Here is an 11,216-nt window from a genome sequence, read left to right on the forward strand (position 1 = left end):
TTTTTGAGACAAAGTCCTAATAAGTTGCTGAACTTGTAATCCTCTTACCTCAGCCTCCCAGAGTCACTGGGATCCTGTCACCATGGCTGGCAGAAATAAACTTGTATTTTAATGTCACTGTTATTTTGGTTCTGTCACTCTTTTAAGTTGAGTCAGAATCTAACAAATATATGTACCATGTGCCACCACCTCCTCAAGGCCTTGCTTGTATTTTTATTTACTACTTTTACTTTCCATCTGACTCCAATATGAAGCAAATACACATTATACAGATACCATGTACTGAGCTTTTCCTATATGCCAGGGACCATTTTGTGAATGCATTTTATATGCATTAATCCAGTGATTCCCTACACCAAACCAATGAGACAAGTATTCTTACTTATGTGCCTGTGTGTGTGTGTGTGTGTGTGTGTGTGTGTGTGTGTTGCTAGGGATCAAACTCAGGGACCTGTGCATGTTAGGCAAGTGCTCTACCACTGAACTGTAGCAACAGCCCTCCCACTTAATTTTGAGATGGGAAAACTGAGACTTAGAGCTCATGAAGTAGCTCAGTAGTAGAGCACATGCCTAGCATGTGGGAGGCCCTGAGTTCAATCTCCAGTACCACGCATACATACACAGAATCCTGAGGCTCAGAAAAATTAAATAATTTGCCCAACTTCACACATATTGTACATGGGAGACACTCTGATTCCAGAACCCCTCTCTGTAATCATTGTGCCAAGATACCAACAAATTAATGAAACCCAGAACAAATTGATAATGATAAATCTAAACTTCAGTCATTTATAATTAATAAGCAAGAAGAAAGAATCATAATGTCAACTCAATATAATAGTGAGGATGCATGATAAGAAATTAGCCTTTTGAAATTTGGGGGAAATCCAACTATCTGCATATGTGCATTTGCCAAGGATTTCTCTGACTACCAGACTTTTCTGAAGAGTGCTAAATTAGAATCCTTAACACTCTTTAGATATGTGCCAATTACAGTACATAAATATCCAATTTTAATAACACATTTAATACATTACAACTAATAGCTCATAACTACAAGTAAAATGGAAAGTCTGGAATTGGATCTACTTCACATGTAATCAGTGAAGATGGGCATTCATCAAATTAATTTACCATCTGTCAGGAGAACCCAGAGACCCTACCTTCAGACTTGTTCTTGTAAAATGCTGCATGTGAAATGAAGGCTCTTGCTTTAAAGTCATAGCTGTCTGCTTCCTCTATTTATATATGACATGAAAAAAACATCATATTGGTCTGGGGTTTAGGACATTGAATACTCTGAGATGATTATATTCAGTGAACACTGATTGGACACACACTACTTGCTACTGCATGGTGTTAAGAACAAGGGAGTGATAGAAGGACCGTTGCCCTCCAGAAACTCGTAATCCACTGGGGGAGACACAAGATTCCAAGGGAGATGTGCCACAATAGAGGTATATTCTAAAAGAAGAAGGAGGAGAGAATGATTATTGGAGCCTCTGAATGTTGGGGAAGATCTGAACAATCAGTAGGACTGTGCCATATGGAGAAGAAAGAAAAAGAGTAACAAATACAGAAAGCTGTAGAAAATAGCTATATATAATAGGGTCATGGAGTAAGTGACAAACCAGGGCAACTTATTTATTTGAAATGATATGCATGCAGTTCTGTGCTAATGTTATGTATATTATAAAAAGCAAACTTAAATAGAAACCATGTAAGGAAATAAGGAAAAATAAACAATTATAAGGATATTGCTACTCATGATGACCTCTTACACTACCATCAGTTAAAATCAAAAGCTCCAGTATACATTTAAGGAGGAGCTCATCATTAAAGTGGAGAATACAAATTTCTACTTGTCATAATTTTAAGTTTGTGGGCCAATTCTTGGCAGAGGTGGTTAGATGGTCATTGTTTCAAGCCTAATATAACTGAAGGCCCCTACTAAATCCCTTGCACTTGCAGTATTGTTCCCTAGGGCTTGAAGTTCATTATTTCTTTAGACCATGGTCTCTTTTTGAGAATTATTTTATTTGAGGGCTGGGATGTAGCTAAGTGGCAAAGTGTTTGTCTTGCATTCACAAAGCCCTGGGTTCTATCCTCAGTTCCAAAAAAAATTATTTTATTTGAAACCTTCTTGGTGAAGATTAATTTAGTTAAAATTAGATAATGTAATTTTTTTTTTTTTTTTTGGTGCTAGGGCTCTAATCCAAGGGTGCTTAACCACTGAGTAACAACATCCCCATCTGTTTTTAATTTTTTAAAAATTTATTTTGAAACAGGATTTTGGTAAGTTGTTTAGGGCCTTGCTAAATTTCTGAGACTGGCTGTAACTAGTGATCCTCATGCCTCAGCCTACTGAGTTGCAGGGATTACAGGCTGAGAAATGGTGCCCAGCTAGGTGATATAATCTTTAAATCTTCTCAACAGACATACAAATAACAATGCAATTACAGTATATACTGAAGGTAAATGTTCCACAGAGCATTTTCCGGTAGAAGACTTTTATTGACTAAGGAGAAGATACGTTTGAAAGATGGAGGTCCAGGCTATCATTTCTCAGTGCTAAAATTATGTTGGCTCCTGTGATCTAAAAATCCAAATGTCTTTTTTTTTTTTTTTTTTGGTTAGCATTTAATAAACCTCCAGTGCTCTTGGTGGCTTTAAGCCACCAGAACACAGGCACCCCCACCACCCTTAATCTTCTCCTCAGCTCTTCTCCTGAAGAATTTTACCTTCACGATGACAGGCTGCTGTGGGAGCTTTCCCTTTCCCAAAACTTTGTAGTAACCTGATCGGGCTACATCAATTATGGGAGCAGCTCCCGTCTTGTTTTTGGCAGCATTTACTTGTATCTGTTCACTGACCAATGTGCACAGTTTATCAAGGTTGACAGTTGGGCAGAAACTCTGGTTCCTCTTTAAGTGGTAATGCCTCATACCAACTTTCCCAAAGGTGATATTTGTCGAAGTTAATCCTGTGGTGATGCATGCCACCAGCATTACCCCGGCCTCCTGGGTGCTTCCGGTGCTTGCCGATGCGGCCATGGCCCTGGCTCACATGTCCCCACAGTTTCTGGGTCTTCCTCAGTCTGGATGGCATGGAGGCAGCTGAGATGAAAAAACTCCAAATGTCTTAATTGGATGCTCAAAAACTTCCACGGTCTGTGTCCCTATCTCTTGTTCAATCATTGATTGAGTCCTCCAGCCTTTATAGAGAGCTTGGAGGTGCCACAGTGTGTGGGTAGGGTAGGGAGATGAAGAAGTCTTGGTTGCTGCCATGGGAGAGGTCAGGTGGAGAAAACATGAGGATTCAGTAAAATAAGGATAGTAATAGGAGCTATCTCACAGGGTTGTAGCAAGAGGTGAGTTCATACACAGGAAGCCCTTAAAACAGTGTTGAGTATGTGATAACTACTGATTTACATGTACTGGGGCAGAGGATGTGGGTCAAGGATGATTTCCTTGATTCAGTGATAGCTGAATTGAATTCTGAAAGAAATTTTAAGTTAGCTTGAATAAAGGGAGAAGGTGAGAGGTTGGAGAAAGACCTTCCTGAGCTTCGGCCTATTCCCTTACTTAGTCAATTAAATGATGCCCCCCCCCCAAAAGCTATGTCAATGTCCAAAATTCCTGGGACCCATCAATGTTTCCTTATTTGTGAAGAGATAAAGGTTTACAGATATAACTAGACCATCCTGGGTTATCTGACTGGGCCATAAATCCAATGATAAGTGTCTTCGTAAGAGGCAGGAGAAGTTGGACACACAGAAGAGAAGGTTTGAAAAAGTTTAGAGGGAGCTGAGATTGGAGTGCCTTGGCCACAAATTAAGGAAGCTAAAGAATGCAGAAACTATGGGCTGGGGATGTGGCTCAAGCGGTAGCGCGCTCCCCTGGCATGCCCAGGGTGTTGGGTTTGATCCTCAGCATCACATAAAAATAAAATAAAGATGTTGTATCCACCGAAAACTAAAAAATAAATATTAAAAAATTCTCTCTCTCTCTCTCTCTCTCTCTCTCTCTCTCTCTCTCTCTCTCTCTTAAAAAAAATGCAGAAGCTAGAAGAGAAAAAGAAGGGTTCCCTCCTAGATTCTCCCAAGGGAGAGAGGCCTTCATTTTCAATGTCTGGCCTTCCGTCCTGTGATAGAATTAATCCCTGTTATTTTAAGGCACACAGGCTGTGGAAATGCATTACAGCAGTACAGGATACTAATATACCTTGTTACTCCAAGTCAATCTCCACAACCAATTCTTTTCTAATGGACAATAGGACATGGTCCTGGTCTCAGGGAGCCCATGTTCTGGATGAGGAATGGCACAGATTGCCCACTTGCCTGCGGTTTTAGTCGGCTTTGCATCAATGTAACCAATATATTTATTAAGAGCCACTTAGAGAAGGAAACGTTTGTTTTAGCTCCTGATTTCAGAGGTTCAGTTCATGGTCAGCTGATTGCATAGGTCTGGGCCTGAGGTGAGGCAGAATATCATGGCCCAGCTGAGGAACGATGCTCAGCTCATGGCAGGGTCAGGAAGCAGAGAAAGAAAGTGGGGAAAGGGCCTCAGGAAGAATGCCCCCTAAGACTGACCTCCTCCAGCCACGCCCCACCTGCCCACAGTTACCATCGAGTCAGTCCACTCAAACTAGGATGGACTGGTCAGGTTACAAATTTCATCATCTAATCACTTCACCTCTGAATATTCCTGCATTGATAGGAGCTTTGAGAGGACACCTGAAATCCAAGCCATAATGCCATCTCTTTTTAATGCCTAATAAACAACCCAAATTTAACTTTTCCTGAATGGAAGTACCTGGAGGTAAGAAGCTGATTTGTCCAAGGTAGCCAGGAAAGGCCTCTGGGAGGAGGACACCTAAGGACATGAGCACAGAGTGATGAGGGAGAGCTGAGGCACTGACCAAGCAGGGGCACGTCAAAGCAAGGTGCTTTTTTGTTTTGTGTTAAGAAGGAAAACATTCAGTACGTATAGGAAGAGAAGAAGATGCAGATACAAGGGAGATATGTAACAGAAGGTGTCAGGACCCAGAGGAGGCAGAAGGGAAATGGGCTGAGGTGAGAAGGGAGAACACAGATCAGGGGCTTTGAAGGCAAATAGTAAGAACTACGCAGGGAATAACTGATGTGGCCTCCGGACTAGAACTGTCAGGGTTGAATCCTGGCTCCCCACCAATTGGTTATCCAATAGTAGGGAATTCCATTTTCTGGATATTGGTTTCCTCAACTATAAAATGAAGATAATAACAACTCCTACCTCATAGGATATTGTTAGGAGAATTAATTTTATTAATATGGTTAAAGCCCTTGATTCAATGCCTGTTCATAGAATGTGCAATAAATTTCATTATTATTAATATGAGAAGTAATAAGAAGTTTAGAATCAGAATGTGAGCACTGGAAGGAACAGCAGAATCATCTAGTCTAATTCCCTGATTGTACAAATGGAGAAATTGAGGCCCAAAGGTTTTATTATTTATTTGTTTATTTATTTTGCATTCCTGGGAATTGAACCCAGGGCCTGACACATACTTGGCAAGCGTTTTACCACCGAGCTGCAAGCCCATCTCTTTTCAAAACTTTATTTCGACTTAGGATCTCACTAAGTTGCCCAGGCTGGCCTTGAACTTGCAATGCTCCTGCCTCAACCTCCCAAATAGCTGGAATTACAGGCATATGCCAATATACTCAACTCCAGAAAGATTTCAGATTTAAAGAGACAGGGAAAGAGCTAACATGAGACTAATTACTTAAAAGTCAGTACTCTGTAGGTGTGCTACACAAATAGATTTGGGAATCATAAGAATACAGGTGGTGATGGGCTTAGGCTTAGCTCACTGGTAGAGCACTTGCCTAGCATGTGTGAAGCCCTGGGTTTTATCCTCAGAGCGCTCCCCCCCGATCCACCCCCCCACACACACCAAAACAGAATATAGGTGATAATTGAATCTGGGGAAATAAAAAAGTTATTTAGGTAGAACCTAGGGAATGAGTAGAGAGAATGTAGAAAGAAGAAATGGAAAAAAAAAAAGAGTTAGCAAGGGAGACTCAGAGCTAAGCCAGGGAGGTAGGAGAAGAACCAGAAAAGAGTTATGGCGTAGAAGCCAAGACAAGGATTTTGAAGGGTGAAAATGATCAACTGAGTCAAATACTAGAGAGATGAGGAAAGATGATTCTAATGCAAAATGCTAAACCTGAATTCTACTCAAATATAAGTGAAATTTCTACAAGACATTTGCTATGCTGAATGTTTATAACCTCCTTCCAAAATTCATATGTTGCAACTTCACCCCAAAGTGATGGTATTAGGAGGTGTGGCCTTTGAAAGGGGTGATTAGGTCATGAGGGTGGAGCCCTCATGAAAGGGCTTAGTGCACTTATAAGAGGCTGAAGAGACCAGAGTTTCCACTTCCACCAAATGAAGACACAACTAGAATGCGCCATCTATGTACCAGACAGCAGACCCTCACCAGACACTGAATCTGCTGGGGGCTTGGTTTTAGAATTCACAGTCTCCAAAATTGTAAAAAATAAACTCTCTCATTAAAAAGCTGCCCCATTTATGGTATTTTGTAATAGCAGCCTGAACAGATTAAGACAACACTAAATTCTGAAACTTGGCTTTCCCATGTGTAAATATACATAGAGAACATACTGCCATGTTAAAAAAAAAAAATTAAGCTCACACCTTCTAGATTTGGCAATGGAACGAGGTTTTCCACAAGGAGAGAAGTACACAAACTGTATTTCAGACCCTGAAATTAACCTTATTCCTAGAGTCTTTCATGTTAATGTCTGCTGTAACCACAAACAGTACTGGCCTTAGAGAGACATAACATGAATTTTATAATTCTGCTTCTTATAAGGGTCATAGAATGGTTAAGAAAGATAGTACTAAAGGTTGGACTCCTAGCATTGGGGCAAGCCATGGGACTTTTTTCTTCTCTTTCTTGATTCCTTCCATGGATAAATTCGTCTAATTCCATAGCTTTAAAACACCATCTCAATGCTTGAGAGTTACAAAGTTCTATCTCTAATTTGACCTTACCTATAAGCTCCAGTCTTATATGTCTAATTGCTTTCTGTCTTAGTCTATTTTTGTGTTGCTATAACAAAATGCATGGGGATAGATACTTTATAAAAAAAATAGGTTTATTTGGCTTAGAATTCTTGTGGCTCTAAGGTCCAAGCAGCAGGTCCCTGGCATCCTGTCAAGTGTCCCTGGATATATCCTAACATATTGGAGAAGCAGAAAGGAAAACAGCTGTGTTCAGAAAGGGCATGCATGGCAGGTGGCCTTGCCCTCTATCAACCCATTCTCATAAGAACTTAAGTACTCTTAGGAGACCTTCCCACTCCTGCAAAACAACATCAGTACATTCATGAGGGTGGAACCTCCACGACCTAATTTTTCCACTAGGCCCTATCTTTTAAAGGCTCTACTACCTTAACACTGCCTTGCTGGGGACCAAACTTCCAGCACATGAATCTTGTGGGGACAAACCAATCCAAACCACAGCACCTACTCCAGATCATTACTCAGAGATCTAAGGGTCATCCCAAGCATAATCTTTGCTAAATAGAACGTCTGACTTTCTGCTTCTAAACCAGTTCTCAACTCAACACTCTCAATTTTGATAAATTTACATCCATTTCACCAGCAAATTCTCTCAGTTCTGCCTCTAGCACATTTTTCAATGCTCAATCCTCTACCAGATTCCCTGATGTTCCAAGTCACCATCATCTCTCCTTCATCTCACATGCTGCAGGAGTTTCCCAATTGGATGTTCAGCATCCCCTCCAATCTGGTCCCCACACTGCAGTCTGATGAGCTGCTTAATACACAAATTATATGTTAACTGTTTTCTTATAAGTCCCCAAATAGCTTCCCTTTATACTTAGACTAAAACCCAAACTTCATTACAACAACAACACCCAAAATCCCTCTCACTCTCTTGACTTCTCACTCCACCCTTCCCTTGCTCACTGTGCACCAGCTTTGACCCTGGTTTCTTTCTGTTCCTCAGCTCGTTTCTGACATGATACTAGCCATTTCCTCTATGGGAATGCTCATCCCATCCTGCTCCCTTCTCCTCCACTCATCTCACTGTGGCCCCTGTCTGTTACTGTCATCTTTGAGAAGCCTTCCTGTTCGTCCTGGCTAGAATCACTCTATCACCTCACCTGGCTTTTGTACCTGAGCACTTATTGATAGTGACATTTTCTTATTTATTTTTATGTATATTGGCCGTCTATTTTCCATTGGAATCTAAGTTTTCTGAGAGCAAACATTTTTATCTGTCTGGTTTGCTACTGGGTTCCCAGTCTCTCAATAGTGTGTACACCCAGTATGCTCTGAATAAATAAATAAAGGTTCAGGAAAGGAGAAGGAAAATAAATGCAGGGAGCCCTATGACATGAAGCTATCTGGTATGTAAGTTAGACTGCTCAACTACAGCTCTTAGCCCAAGGGAAAATGCTCTTCCCTTGCTTGGCCAGAATGCCCTAGGAAGTGCCCTCTGCTTAGGTTTTTCTCTCCAGACTTCCCACATTTCACTTTACCTGGGGATTGGTTTCACCTGGGGATAAACCCACCTATCTAGATGATTAACACTTCATTTACCTTCTTGGGTGGAGAAACCATCCACAGAAGAGGTTTGGACATTTTACAAGCTGGGGGCCAATGAGTTTGACTAGCCTGGACAATAGTGAGACCCTATCTCAAAAAAAAAAATCAAAAATAAAGAACACATTTTGCAAGAAATATATACATATAAACAGCAAGGAGAGCTATTTTTCACAAGGTAATTGACTTAATCCACTCAGGGTGCTTTAATATCATAGACTCAGCGGCTTAGACAACAATTTATTTTTCACAGTTCTAGAGGCTGGGAATTCCAAGATGAAGATGTTGGCAGATTTAGTGTCTGGCAAAGGCTCACTTGCAGGTTCCAGATGGCTGTCTTCTGGCTGTGTCCTCACATGGCAGAAAGGAAATTCTCCGGGTTCTCTTTTATAAGGGCATTAGTCCCATTAAGGAGGACTTCACCTCACGACCTAATCATTGTGTTAGTCAGCTTTCTGTCACTGTGACAAAATACCTGAGAAGAATGGCTTAAAGAAGAATGAACTGTTTTTGGCTCATGGTTTCAGAGGTTTTAGGTCACAGTTTCATTGCTTGTGAACCTGTGATGAGGCTGAAATGTCATTGTATGGAAAAGAAAAGCTGCTTACCTAATGGGTAAGCAGGAAGCAGGAGGTGAGGGTGGGGTCTTAACATCCCTTTCAAGGGCATGCTCATGAATTAGTAAACTCCCTTCCATTAGGCCCAACCTGTTACAAGTTCCACCACCTTCCAATAGTACCACATGCTGGTGACCAAGTCTTCAACTATGGCCTCTGAGGGACATTAAAGATCCAAACCATAACCACCACCCAAAGACTTCACCTCCTGAAATCATCACTTTGGGGGTTAGGATTTCAACATAGCAATTTTAGGAGGAACACAAACAGGCTATAACAGTAATGATAATCTGTTGCACACAGTGCCCATACTTACTATGAAGATCCAGTCAAGAGGAGTGGTCTGGGGGCCTGGGGTTGTAGCTCAGTGGTAGAACACTCGCCTAGCATGTGTGAGGCACTGGGTTTGATCCTCAGCACCACATAAAAATAAATAAATAAAATAAAGATATTAAACAAAAAGAAGTGGTCTGGGGTGTGACACATGTGCCTAAGCGGCTGCAGTATGACATTATTTGCTGAGTTTATCGTGGATGAGAGCAAGAACTCCTGGCAGAATGCCATCTGTATCGCTCAGGCCACAATACCAAGAACTTACATGGAGGACTCCAGGCATCCTCTCCATCATCGAGGACTTTAGTATCCCTACCAAGACTCATCATTCAACACCCCTCTCTGTTCCACGATTCTGTCATCTCCAGTGTCTACCATGTTTCATTCACATTGTCACACTCTGAACCTTATCATCACCCCTAACTCTTCTACTCCTGAAGCATTAAGCCCTATGACTTAAGGATACTTGATGTTCTGCTCACAACATCCCAACCTTCTAGTTTTCATATTCACTTATTCCCATTGCACTTGCTTTTCATCTCCACCAGGACACCCTCAAACCTTGACTTCCGACATCTTAGGCCCCTTCTGAGACTTCCTTCACTAGTCATCCATACCCTTGCTTTCCTCCACGTATCTTTTCAAGACCCCACCCTCAACCCTAGTACAGTCCAGTGCCTTCCTTCCCATTTCTAACTACCTACCCCCAGAGTACTGTGCCCTAATGGAGAAAATTGCATAGTGATTTAGTCTGGTGGCACTATGAACTTCTAAGGTAAATGGGCTCCCTTGACCAAATGGCAATCCTATATGCCTCTCCCCAAACCCACAAATGACAGACAAACCTTATTGAGGCTTCTTTATCTCTCCTGAGTACTCATACTCAGCAAATAGCTGCCTCTTCTCTATCAGAGGGGAATCGGAGGTTTTTATGTATAAAATCTTTCCGATTTCTTCCCTCCATGTGTAAATGCAAAGATGTGCATCCACAGCTGTGAGGAGACTCGTGGTTGTCACCAGAATCTATTCTTCCTTCTTTCTGGACATGCGGCTCCATCATGTTTCTCAATCTCCCTTGTAGTTCAGTGTTCTCATGTGACTACATTTTTTACCAATAGAATTTGAGCATTCATGTTATATACCACTCCTATGCCTGGCCAATGCAAATGTCCCACAGGCATATACACAGGATCTCTTTTTCTGGCAAACTGTTCAATGATATGGAAATCAGGTGTTGAAGATAATGGAACTGCTATCAGCCTTAGTGTTTAAATAACTGCATGGAAAAACTGACTACCTGACTGTAAAAACTGCCTTTACTATGATGTGAGATACAAAGTTTGTGTTTGCATCAATACAAGGTAGGTTTTATTGGTTATAGTAGTTTAACCTGCCATAATTAATTCAATATCTACTTTTCTTCTATCGGTTCTTAGTGAAGGAAAGTGACTCTCTCCTGTTCTGCCCCAGGGAATCCCTCTCCATGAACTCTGGACTCCAGCCCCATCTCCAGTCCTTATTTCATCACTTATTTACTCTGTCTCCTAGGCCTTCACCTTATCCTTTCCTGGCTCTTTCCCCTTAGCACACAGACACGATGGCAACTGTTTTAAAAGGAAAAAAA

General features: G+C 41.3%; 1 pseudogene; it reads right to left on the minus strand.

Moving 5' to 3' along the window:
• Positions 1-2,669: 2,669 nt before the first annotated feature.
• Positions 2,670-3,108, minus strand: LOC113192904 (large ribosomal subunit protein uL15 pseudogene; annotated as a pseudogene).
• Positions 3,109-11,216: the final 8,108 nt, after the last annotated feature.

Source organism: Urocitellus parryii, chromosome 10, assembly GCF_045843805.1.
Source record: "Urocitellus parryii isolate mUroPar1 chromosome 10, mUroPar1.hap1, whole genome shotgun sequence".
NCBI lineage: Eukaryota > Metazoa > Chordata > Mammalia > Rodentia > Sciuridae > Urocitellus > Urocitellus parryii.